This window comes from Eleutherodactylus coqui, chromosome 12 (assembly GCF_035609145.1).
Source record: "Eleutherodactylus coqui strain aEleCoq1 chromosome 12, aEleCoq1.hap1, whole genome shotgun sequence".
In the NCBI taxonomy this organism is placed as follows: Eukaryota; Metazoa; Chordata; class Amphibia; order Anura; family Eleutherodactylidae; genus Eleutherodactylus; species Eleutherodactylus coqui.
The window spans coordinates 55,074,724-55,088,152 of NC_089848.1; the positions used below are offsets into that span (position 1 = coordinate 55,074,724).

Genomic DNA, 13,429 nt, shown 5'->3' on the forward strand with positions numbered 1-13,429 from the left:
ATTGCACTTTTGCTTTGAACCTCTTATTGATCATAACTATCTCACTCGCAATGAATATTTTCACGATGTTGAATCCGACATGTAGAGTTTGCTTATTTACAGTGCATGTCTGTCTCTGAATTAATTAGAAAGTTGTCTCCCTCTCATCATCCTGCTGCACAAGACCTAATGTCCACTATATCCGTGTAACTAATTCAGAAAGCTGAAACAAATTTGACTGCTACTTTAAATAGAACCTCTCCGATATCCTTTTCAAATGCTCAAAAGACAGCTTTATTCACAAAATGTTAATAACAATTTGCATGCAAGGCACTAGGACCTAAACAAATTGTAATAGATATGTGTATTATGTTATTAGTGCCATTAATTTCTAAAAATACAATCATAATACTTGAAATAATCATACAATTGTGTTTAGCCTAAAGAACTTGCGCCATAAAGATAACCCCTTTACATATGCGCTATCAAGGCAAATGTACATCAAAGATGCCCACTCTGGCACCAGAGAGGAGAGCTACGGTACTAAGTAAGACCCCATTTACACTGACAGATGATCGCTCAAAAATAGCTCAAATGACAGTTTGAATGACAGTTTTGAGCAATCATCTTTGCATAGTCTATAGTAGCTAAGCAGCTACTAAAGAGCTATGCAGGTGGAGCGGTACATTGCTGTGATCACTCGGCGACTAATACAGCTGTTCTGCATAAGCAAACAGCTGCATTGTTCTCCTTGATATCAGCTCATGTCCTTCTGTGAACTACCAGCGGGACACAGGCTGTAAAAATTTTATCAGCACTGCCAACTGTGATAACAGCCTGCACCACTGATAAAGAGTTCATAGCTCAATTCAAGAAAACTAGAATTGAGCGAGAAACGACTCGTGCACAAAAACTGCGCGATGTCTGTGCATTTAGATCCAACGATTCTTGCTCAAAAGACGGCTTTGAGCGAATTTTGCAGCAAGAATCGTTAGGTCTAAATGGGCCTAAGGGGAACCCTAGGCTATTCATGAATGTCCATTCATTTTAGTGGCTGGCCAGATGCAGCCTTTCATTACAATGACTCTTGATTACCGGTGGCTAGAGAAGTCAGAGCTACAGCAACCAGTTGATCATGAGACAGCTTCTATTTAAAAAGGGATTCTTTCCACGAGGCAACCCATTTAACCTGATCATGACCAAGGAGAAAAATGAGTGTCTGTCAGTTGGTGCACTATGACATACATTTTCAGACCTTTTCATCATGCCAATCTAGAGGGTGCTGTCAGTGCAGAAGAGTGGCAGGAGCAAAGCAATCGGCTGTGCTCCTGCCCCAACTGCTGGGATAAAAAAAAACTCTGATTCTGATAGTTCACTCATTCAATGCATCAAAGATTATTGCAAGGGAAGGAATACCTGTGTAGTGGTGATTGTTGTACCCTGGGCATAATTGTTGGGGTTGTCATCACCAAGGAGTCAGCCCTGGGCTTAAAGGGGTTGCTCAAATTGTACCATCTCTCAACAACCCTACCTCGTGCACTAACATAACAAACTGTCATATACTTACCTCTCTTGCTGTGTCCCCAAATGATGCCCAGTCTCTGAGATCTGTTATCAGTTGCAGCCCCTACGATGTCCCGTAAACTGGGCAGGACTGCAGCTTTCAACAAAGACTGGAAAGGGGAACTGGGCACCTGCATAGTACAGAAAGGGAGCAGGGAGGGGTGAGTCCATGACAGTTTCTTATATTAATGCACAGGGAAGGGTTTGTCCAGAGATGGTATACCTTGGACAACCCCTTTAACATAAGTCCCCATGCCCTAATAGACACCTGTGCCTATCTCTTTGCACAGCCTCTATATGCTGGCATGCAAAAGGATGCCAAAAAGTAATCAATATGTGTGCTGAAGTCCCTATGTGGAGTAAAAATGTGAAAAAATGAAGTTTTGTTTAAATTAATGAAAATATACACAGAAATGATCTTTTACTGATTTTTTTTATTTAATAAATGACATGTAATATGAAATAACCCAGACATATTTGATACCCTCATTGTGCATACAATTTCTGCCTCTTCTGATGTTATAGTTGCCTAAGCTGCTATGTGCACTAATCTTCATGTTGTAGGCATTATATCTGTCTCCACTTTGCTGTGGGCAAAGAAAGGTAATTCTTATCGGATTGATCTTAATTAGCTGTTTTACTGGGTCTTGTGTGTTTGCATGGTTACTTACAACACAAAGATAACTGCACATTCCAGGTTAGGTAAATATAAGATCAGGAGAGGCAGAGATTGTGTACACACTGACTGCAGATCTGAGAGCAGTGTGAGTGCAGGGAGGAGCCTGTGAAGACAGCCCCTCCCCCACACCTAATAACACTCTAGTTGCTATAGAAACAAATGGCTAACAAAAAGCAGTGGATTGCAGAGGGGTGGCACTTCAGCCTTGATTTACAGCAGTAAAAGAAAAACAATTTTGAACAAAAGTATATTTCAAGATTGATGAGACACACTGGCTATTAGATGAGCATAAGTTGTCTGAAACATTAGGTAGGCTTTAAGCCCAAGGCCGCCTGCAGACGGGTGGAAATTCCGCGGCGGGATTTTCAGCGGAATTTCCGCCCTTGGAAGCTGCCATAGGATTGCGTTAGCAAATGCAATCCTAGGTAGACGGCTGCGGTTTGGCCGCGCGAAATCTCGCGAGGCAAGCAAACCGCAGCATGTTCTATTTCTGTGCAGGGCTCGCACAGAAACATCACTCACTGGCCACCGGCTCCGGTCTGCGCATACGCCGGCTGGCGGCAGCCGGCACATGAAAGAGGCGGGGCCGTGGGAGCAGGTAAGTCCACGGTGCTCTCTGCAGGCGCTCGGGTCGGGTTCCGCAGCGAGAATTCTCGCTGCTGGATCTAACCCAGTCGTCTGCAGGCGGCCTAAATTTGGGCTAGTCCTTAAAGGAAACCTGTCATCTTGTTTATGTTGCCCTAACAAAATAAAGCAAAAGAGAGCAACAGGCATGCTGATTTTAGCAGTGTGTCATGTATGAGCTAATGAGATGTGGTTTTTATAAACCGATGTGTTGATCTTGCATTGTGAGGCCAGGAAAATGTCACACTTATTCAAGAATCCCCACTAACCAGCCCTCCACCCCCTCCCACACACTATGATTGACAGTTTTCTCACTACGCAGCATAAGGGCTCTTTCACACAAGCGCATTTACGCCGCGTTTTCAAGCCAGGGCATATATATGCGCCCATGAGGGGCATTAATTTTCAATGCATCCGTTCACACGGGCAAATATACATCACGTAAATATGCCGGCAGCGTGAAAATTAGAACATATACGCTGCCGATGCAACATAAAAGATAGTTCTGGAACTATCTTTTGGCCTATATACGCCGTCCCATAGACTCCTATGTGAGCAGAGAAAGAGAAGGGAGGGGGAGGCATTTATGCAGTATCCAACACTGTGAAAAGCTTAAAGGGGCCTCTATATAGGCTATGGAAGCGATCCCGAGGATTTTGCCAGAGCGAGAGGTTTCCGGGGAGCGGTGTATTTTTTTGCTGAAAATGACGCTCATGGTCATGTGAATGGATGAGAAAACGCTGGCTGTGATCGGGGAAAAAAAGGCTCATTCAGGCACTTATACGGAGCGGGTGTAAAAACGTCAAAATGCTGTCGCCGTTTATGCGCTCGTGTGAAAGAACCTTAATGGTGAGAAAACTATCAATCACGGCAGATGGGCAAGGTTAGTGGTGGATTATGAATAAATGTGACTCCTCTCTGGCTGTGCATTGCAGAATCAACATGTAAGTTCTTAAGAATCACATGAGGGGTTAAAGCAGCCAACAAACATTAGTATCACTATTATGTGCTTGTTGATATGTTTGTTTATATATTGTCCTAATTATATCTTACAGGGGTTTCCCTATTATAAACATATCAATTAAAGATAGATGCTACCAATGTTAGAATGAAGTGGCCATGGTCTCTCTGTTATTATTATTTTTTGTTTTTTAATAAAATAGTGTCATTTTGGCTAGTAAATGGGATTGTAAATGGGAATGCCAGACTAAGGCCACTCTCACACAGGCGTTAGTAAAAACGCGACATTTTTACTAGGGCAGAGCAACTTTGTACAGTGCTTAGTGTGAGCGTCTGCCTGTGTTGTTACTGCTCTTTTAGCGCAGTGGCAATGCAGGAAGGAAAGCCGATGACGTCACCACTTTCACTTTCCCTCCCGATGGCATAGAACGCTGCATACAGTATAGATGAACCACTTTACCTTCCAAATTCAATGCTTCGCAGACCACAACTCATAATATACAGCTTGGAGTCTTGTTCTTATTAGGCATTTGTTACTTATTTTTCCCCTTCGCTTCCACATTCTGAGACCAAACATTTTAAGACCTTTCAGTGGGTGAGGAGGACGATGACGATGAGACACAGTTGTCTATCAGTGAGGTAGTAGTAAGGTCAGTAAGTCCGAGGGAGGAGCGCACAGAGGATTCGGAGGAAGAGCAGCAGGACGATGAGGTGACTGACCCCACCTGCTTTGCTACGCCTACTGAGGACAGGTCTTCAGAGGGGGAGGCAAGGGCAGCAGCAGGGCAGGTTGCAAGAGGCAGTGCGGTGGCCAGGGGTAGAGGCAGGGCCAGACCGAATAATCCACCAACTGTTTCCCAAAGCGCCCCCTCGCGCCATGCCACCCTGCAGAGGCCGAGGTGCTCAAAGGTCTGGCAGTTTTTCACTGAGAGTGCAGACGACCGACGAACAGTGGTGTGCAACCTGTGTCGTGATAAGATCAGCCGGGGAGCCACCACCACCAGCCTCACCACCACCAGCATGCGCAGACATATGATGGCCAAGCACCCCACAAGGTGGGACGAAGGCCGTTCACCGCCTCCGGTTTGCACCGCTGCCTCTCCCCCTGTGCCCCAACCTGCCACTGAGATCCAACCCCCCTCATAGGACACAGGCACTACCGTCTCCTGGCCTGCACCCACACCCTCACCTCCGCTGTCCTCGGCCCCATCCACCAATGTCTGTCAGCGCACCGTCCAGCCGTCGCTAGCGCAAGTGTTGGAGCGCAAGCGCAAGTACGCCGCCACGCACCCGCACGCTCAAGCGTTAAACGTGCACATAGCCAAATTTATCAGCCTGGAGATGCTGCCGTATAGGGTTGTGGAAACAGAGTCTTTCAAAAGTATGATGGCGGCGGCGGCCCCGCGCTACTCAGTTCCCAGTCGCCACTACTTTTCCCGATGTGCCGTCCCAGCCCTGCACGACCACGTCTCCCGCAACATTGTACGCGCCCTCACCAACGCGGTTACTGCCAAGGTCCACTTAACAACAGACACGTGGACAAGCACAGGCGGGCAGGGCCACTATATCTCCCTGACGGCACAATGGGTGAATTTAGTGGAGGCTGGGACAGAGTCAGAGCCTGGGACCGCTCACGTCCTACCCACCCCCAGAATTGCGGGCCCCAGCTCGGTGGTGGTATCTGCGGCGGTGTATGCTTCCTCCACTAAAGCACCCTCCTCCTCCTCCGCAACCTCTGTCTCGCAATCAAGATGTGTCAGCAGCAGCACGTCGGCAGCAGTCGGTGTCGCGCGACGTGGCAGCACAGCGGTGGGCAAGCGTCAGCAGGCCGTGCTGAAACTACTCAGCTTAGGAGATAAGAGGCACACGGCCCACGAACTGCTGCAGGGTCTGACAGAGCAGACCGACCGCTGGCTTGCGCCGCTGAGCCTCCAACTGGGCATGGTCGTGTGTGACAACGGCCGTAACCTGGTGGCGGCTCTGCAGCTCGGCAGCCTCACGCACGTGCCATGCCTGGCCCACGTCTTTAATTTGGTGGTTCAGTGCTTTCTGAAAAGCTACCCACGCTTGTCAGACCTGCTCGGAAAGGTGCGCCGGCTCTGCACATATTTCCGCAAGTCCCACACGGACGCTGCCACCCTGCGCACCCTGCAACATCGGTTTCATCTGCCAGTGCACCGACTGCTGTGCGACGTGCCCACACGGTGGAACTCTACGCTCCACATGTTGGCCAGGCTCTATGAGCAGCGTAGAGCTATAGTGGAATACCAACTCCAACATGGGCGGCGCAGTGGGAGTCAGCCTCCTCAATTCTTTACAGAAGAGTGGGCCTGGTTGGCAGACATCCTTGGAAACTTTGAGGAGTCTACCCAGATGGTGAGCAGCGATGCTGCAATCATTAGCGTCACCATTCCTCTGCTATGCCTCTTGAGAAGTTCCCTGCAAAGCATAAAGGCAGACGCTTTGCGCTCGGAAACAGAGCCGGGGGAAGACAGTATGTCGCTGGATAGTCAGAGCACCCTCCTGTCTATATCTCAGCGCGTTGAGGAGGAGGAGGAGGAGCATGAGGAGGATGAGGAGGAGGGGGAAGAGACAGCTTGGCCCACTGCTGAGGGTACCCATGCTGCTTGCCTGTCATCCTTTCAGCGTGTATGGCCTGAGGAGGAGGAGGATCCTGAAAGTGATCTTCCTAGTGAGGACAGCCATGTGTTGCGTACAGGTACTCTGGCACACATGGCTGACTTCATGTTAGGATGCCTTTCTCGTGACCCTCGCGTTACACGCATTCTGGCCACTACGGATTACTGGGAGTACATATTGCTCGACCCCTGGTATAAGGAGAACATTTCCACTGTGATACCCGAAGAGGAAAGGGGTTCGAGAGTGATGCTATACCACAGGACCCTGGCGGACAAGTTGATGTTAAAATTCCCATCTGACAGCGCTAGTGGCAGAAGGCGCAGTTCCGAGGGCCAGGTAGCAGGGGAGGCGCAGAGATCAGGCAGCATGTACAGCACAGGCAGGGGAACACTCTCTAAGGCCTTTGACAGCTTTCTGGCTCCCCAGCAAGACTGTGTCACCGCTCCCCAGTCAAGGCTGAGTCGCTGGGAGCACTGTAAAAGGATGGTGAGGGAGTACGTTGCCGATCGCACGACCGTCCTCCGTGACGCCTCTGCCCCCTACAACTACTGGGTGTCGAAGCTGGACACGGGGCCTGAACTCGCGCTGTATGCCCTGGAGGTGCTTGCTTGTCCTGCGGCTAGCGTCTTGTCAGAGAGGGTGTTTAGTGCGGCTGGGGGAATCATCACAGATAAGCGTACGCGCCTGTCAACCGACAGTGCCGACAGGCTTACACTCATCAAGATGAACAAAGCCTGGATTTCCCCAGACTTCTCTTCTCCACCAGCGGACAGCAGCGATACCTAAGCAATATGTAGGCTGCACCCGCGGATGGAAGCATCGTTCTCTATCACCATCAAAAACGGGGACATTTTTGCTTCATCAATCTGTGTATAATATTCCTCCTCCTCCTCCTGCTCCTCCTCCTGAAACCTCACGTAATCACGCCGAACGGGCAATTTTTCTTAGGCCCACAAGGCTCAGTCATATAATTTTTCTAAACAATTTTTATACGTTTCAATGCTCATTAAAGCATTGAAACTTGCACCTGAAACAATTTTTATTTTCACTGGGCTGCCTCCAGGCCTAGTTACCAATTAAGCCACATTAACCAAAGCGATTAATGAGTTTCACCTGCCCTCTTGGTTGGACAGGGGCAATTTTTACTGAGGTACATTAGTACTGTTGGTACACCAATTTTTTGGGGCCCTCGCCTACAGTGTAATCCCATTAATTTTTTGCCCACCTGCATTACAGCTGACGTTACATCAGCTGTGCTGGGCACTGCAATGGGATATATTTATGTACCGCCGGTGGGTTCCAGGGAGCCACCCATGCTGTGGGTGCACACGGAATTCCCATTGCGGAGTTGGGGATTCCCAGTTGTACCTGCCTGTGACTATTTATAAAAAACCGCGGCCTGACTGGGGCATGCAGACACCTTGACAGAATGAATAGTGTGTGGCACATAGGTTCCCCATTGCTATGCCCACGTGTGCAGCTCCTGATGGCGGTGGCACAGAATTATATTTCTCATTGCTTCTGTACAGCATTGTGGGCTATCGCCCTGCCCCCTTTAAAGAGGGTCGCTGCCTAGCCATGCCATCCCTCTGCAGTGTGTGCCTGCGGTTCCTCCTCAAGGCAGACGCACTTATAAATAGACATGAGGGTGGTGTGGCATGAGGCCAGCGTGTGGCATGAGGGCAGCTGAAGGCTGCGTAGGGACAATTTGGTGTGCGCTGTGGACACTGGGTCGTGCGGGGGGGGGGGGGGGTTGGGCAGCATGTAACCCAGGAGAAGTGGCAGCAGAGTGTCATGCAGGCAGTGATTGTGCTTTGTTGGAGGTAGTGTGGTGCTTAGCTAAGGTATGCATTGCTAATGAGGGCTTTTCAGAAGTAAAAATTGTTGGGAGGGGGGGGGGGGGCACTCTTGCCGCTATTGTGGCTTAATAGTGGGACCTGGGAACTTGAGATGCAGCCCAACATGTAGCCCCTCGCCTGCCCTATCCGTTGCTGTGTCGTTCCCATCACTTTCTTGAATTGCCCCGATTTTCACAAATGGAAACCTTAGCGAGCATCGGCGATATACAAAAATGCTCAGGTCGCCCATTGACTTCAATGGGGTTCGTTATTCGAAACGAACCCTCGAGCATCGCGAAATTTTCATCCCGAGTAACGAGCACCCGAGCATTTTGGTGCTCGCTCATCTCTAGTTATTACCTTACTCTTTAACCTTTTAACCATTTCCTGATGGTCAGTAAGAGACATTGAGGTGAGGTGCCAATCAAATGCATCCAGGAAGACAGCCAGTGAGTGCATGAACTGTCAGGAAAATGATTCAGAAGTTCTGGAAAACGGGCAGCGTCCACAACAAACCGAAAACTGCAGAACTTAACTCACACCATGTTCCAGTGTCAGTCTCCTGGTGATTGCACCCTATACAAGTCTTATTTGTGTGCAAGTATAATACTAAGCAGCCATCCCTCTTCCTCAAATGTATAGTAGGTGTATGAGTGGTTGTTCATCGGTATTCTGCACCTGTAATACCTTCCCATATAACATTTTGCCTTCTGCATGCTGTTGGGAACTGGTGTTTGTATCTTATACCTTTGTATCAGTAAGTTTGGCTGCTTTTCAGTGATTTTTGTGTGGATTTGAACACTTTTCTCAGTGATTTGTTCTTTACAATGTTGCTTTAGTTCATTGAGGTTTTGGGGCATTTGTTTGTGTACAGCTCTCCTAACGTCCCACCATAGCATTTCAGTTGGGTTGAGGTCTGTACTTTGACTGGGCCGTTGAACACCTTGATACTTTTCTTTTTCAGCCATTCTGATGTAGATTTGCTGGTGTGCTTGGGATTAATATCCTGCTGTATGACCCAGTTTCAGCCAAGCTTTACCTTTGGAGAAGATGGCCTCACATTTGACTGTAGAATACTTTGAGTCAACCATAAACTTCTCTGTATACCAATGACTGCAAAGTGTCCTGTGGCTTCGAAAAAGTCCAAATCATCACCCCTCCACCATTGTACTTGACTGTTAGTATAAGATGTTTGTGCTGATATTCTGTGTGTATTATACGCCAAACATAGTGTTGGGCATTATGGCCAGACATTTTCACTTTAGTCTCGTCTGTCAAAGGGACATTATTTCAGAAGTTCCATGGTTTGTACAGATAATCCACCCTTATTGACTGTCTTCTATCAATTGCAGTGCCTACCTAGAAAACTGCCAATTAGGGTGGATGGGCAAGCCTACTACATCCTCCTGAATAAATTTGGCTCATCTCTTGTTGGGAGCTGCATAAACATACAGAAATTGCTGTAAGTTCTTAGAAACCACTGCACTTTACCCTATAAGAGACCCACTGCTGAATTAAGCATACCTGTCACTACTTTATGCTGCCCTCATTGAGCTCAGCAAAAAGTACCTAATAGGCTCCTTTGAATATTATTTGGGATCCTTTTTATTTGTTCCTACATCTGATGATAAAGTAGTACAAATAGTAGATCTGTTTTCCTAGAAAGGATCCTTTGCTTGAAGCGCTTCAGTACTAGTGGATGAGCTGGTGTACATGGCTGAATATTGAAGTTGCGTGGCACTCAAGTTCCCTTTTGTTGTGCGGAGTGGCAGGAGTCAGATTAGTACCAGTTACCTATTGATGATCTATTCGAAGGATTAGCCATTAATGCATATTCTTGGAAAACCCTTATAAGGCTGCCTGTCCACGGCTGTGACGGAATATAACTAGAGATATTCTGCCATGGGGGAGGAAGGGGGGCACTGACAGGTCTTTGTGATGAGCCTATCTAATAGATAGGCTCACCATGGCGATTCGCAGCAAATTGCGGCATGCCGCAATTTTAATCCTATGATTCTTGCCATGATTCTCCGCTCGTGGATGTCGAGCTGTGCTTTCCATAGTTATCTTATAAATACTTGAGATTGCCATTCAAATGTTTCTACTTTTTACAGCACACTGTAGTTTATCAAGAGAGCACTGAAGGCCTTTTTTTAGAGGTGACATTGTTTATTGTAGCAATTATTATCTTTTGCATTACACATTAATGCTCCATTTACTGCATTGTTATATTATGTGCATAATATTTCATTGAATCAAGTTTTAGTATTTAAGTCAGCTCTGTGCTGTGTGGTCTATAGAGGCTAATACAATTCTCTAATACAATTCTTTCTAGAACGTTGCGATACAAACATCTTTGTTGATGAAATATGTTGCATCTTTAGAAAATGGCTATCATTAATCTTTTTCATTACAATTTCTTTCTGAGCCATGACAAATCAGTGACTGCTTGTTGAAGTGGGATGTTCTAAGTTATTATACCATGTAGAGAAGAATAATAGCAGTAATCCAATTGCAAACTATATAGATAAGATGTGAGATTTATTACACTGATAAACAAGTCACAGAGGAACACTCCAACAAAGCTGGTTGCTTAAGCAGAAACCTGTTTCCTCCAGTGTATATTCTATCATTTCAGGCTAAGTATTATACAGGGATTGAGATTTACACTATTTATAATTTTCAGTGGAAAATAAGAGAAATATTTATATGCGCTGCATGGCTAAAAGTATGTGGACAGCACTTCCAATTAGAGTATTGGGACATTTTAGCCACTTGCATTGCTAACAAGCACATAACATCAAGCAGCAGGTATTAGTGTTAATGACATTCAATGTGAGAAGTCACATAAAAGGTCAATTTTGCATTTCTCTTTGTCAGATGAGTCACAGATACGTCCCAAATAGAGACGAGCGAGCACGCTCGGATAAAGCAATTACTCAAGCGAGCATTGCTCTTCTCGGGTAACTGCTTACTGGTCCGAGCCAGCTTGGGAGGGGGGGGGGCGGCAGGGGTGAGCGGGGATGGCGGGGAGTAGCAGGGGGAGAGTGAGAGAGATCTCTCCCCCCCCCCCCCGCCGCCCCCCCGAGCCTGTTCTGACAGTAAGCAGTTACTCGAGAAGAGCGATGCTTGCTCGAGTAACTGCTTTATCCAAGTGTGCTCGCTTATCTCTAGTCACAAATCAGTAGACCATTGAGTAGTGTGAGAGAGAATACACAGTAGACAAGATCAGACAAGAGTGATGCAGTTTCCGCAGAAGAAATAGCTACAACCCCATTAAAAAAATGGGATGAAGGGAACCCCCGCATTGATTTTCAGACAGGAGTTAGGTGGGGGTGGGGGGTCTTGAAAAATATGCCCTACCCTGAAACTAAGCCCTAGATACTGTAAAAAAATAATACATCACCTAGAAGCGGTGTCCGGGACTCAGCTGCATCTTCTCCCCGGGTCCCCGGGACTGTTCTTCTTCATCTTCTTAGCCGGGGATTGTCTTCTGGCCATTCTGGCTGTGATTGGTCAAGGCACTCAGCCAATCAGAGGCAGCACTTCCAGGAGGTAGGGATTTTTCAATCCCCATTCGGAAGAAAATGAATAACAGTGCTGAGGACCCGGGGAGGAGACACGCTGGAGCCGGACACCGCTTCTAGGGGATGTATTTATTTCTCAGCATCTAGTGCTTATTTAAGGGCTTTGACAATAGGATTTCTTACTGTCACACTAGGATTTCCTACTGTCAAAGATGCATCAATGCGCATGAAAACCGTGTTTTTGTGCGAATTGAAAAAACGCTATCCTATTTTCTTGAAGGTGTGAATTTTATTTGCTTGTAAAAAAACGCACATGTGACCACTTTCATTGGAAAGCATTGATTCTAATAGGGCTGTTTTTTTCCTCACCTATACATGCGGGGAAAAAATGCTTGTTTGACTGAGACCTTCAAAATGAAAAAGCTTTAAAAAAATTGCTTAGTGTCTGAGCCCCATATTTCTTTTTATCTTTATTTCAATGGAGCTATGTAACGGCCCATTTTCTGAAAAGCAAGGTTAAGTTTTTATTTGCATAATTTTCAGGTAACAGCACATCCAACTTTTTCCTCACTGTTTATTTCATTTATTCTGTAATTCTAACAATTTTTTTCCCTTTGTAGAATTTACTATGTGAGATAATGTGATATTTTTATTGTTTGGATGTAGGGATGCCAATTATATATATACTACCAGTCAAATGTTTAAGAACACCTCAATTTTTCCAGTTACTGTTTACATTAACATAGTTCAAATCCAGTAAATAACGTGAATCGGTTCAAAGGTAAGTGAAAAACTAAAATATTGTACATTTTTCTATGAAACTCAACAATAGTCTGAATTTATGACAAAAAGCCTTTTTTCAGAGGACACATCAAGGACGGCTACTCTGCAGCACAGAAAGCAAATTATGGTTTGCAATTGGATGCAAACTATTCCTTCAGGTGTCTCAAGTTTTGTAGATTACTTTCAAACCCTCTGATTGTAATTATAAACCATCTAAAGGCACTTGAAAACTGGAGGGAACTCTGATAGGAAGAGGTCTGGCAGACGAAAGGCCACTACAAAATCAGATGACAAGTTTTGGGAGTTAAACAGTTTGCGCGATCAGCACCTTACATCACAAAGTCTTCAAGCACAACTTAAGGCAGCAAAAAATAAACAAGTTTCCATTTCAAGTGTGAGTTGAAGACTTTTCTATTTGCAGATTCGACAGGTATAGTATCAGTAAAAAAACCACTGCTGAGATTTCAAAATAAAAAAAGGCTTGCTTGGGCCAAGCAGCACCTCCAGTGGATTACTAATGAATCAAAATTTGACACCTTTGGTACATCATGCAGGGTTTTTGAACACTGTTGAGTAGGTAAAAGGATGATTCCTGAGTGTGTGACAGCAACTGTCAGACATGGAGGAGAATGCATGATGGTCTGGGTCTCTTTTGCTGGATCCAGAGTTGGCAACTTGCACAGGGTGACTTGCACACTGGACAAAAAGGGCGGCCACAACATTTTGTTACACCTTGCAATACACTGTGGTGTCCATCTAGTTGATCAGAGTTTTATGTTACACCAAGTCAATGACCCAAAACATAAGTCTAGGTTATGTCACAACTACTTAAGAAG

At 46.1% G+C, this 13,429-nt stretch overlaps 1 protein-coding gene across 1 annotated transcript in view; it reads right to left on the reverse strand.

Moving 5' to 3' along the window:
* Positions 1-13,429, reverse strand: part of KCNH8 (potassium voltage-gated channel subfamily H member 8) — a 335,452-nt gene that overhangs the window by 168,522 nt on the left and 153,501 nt on the right. The window lies entirely within an intron of this gene.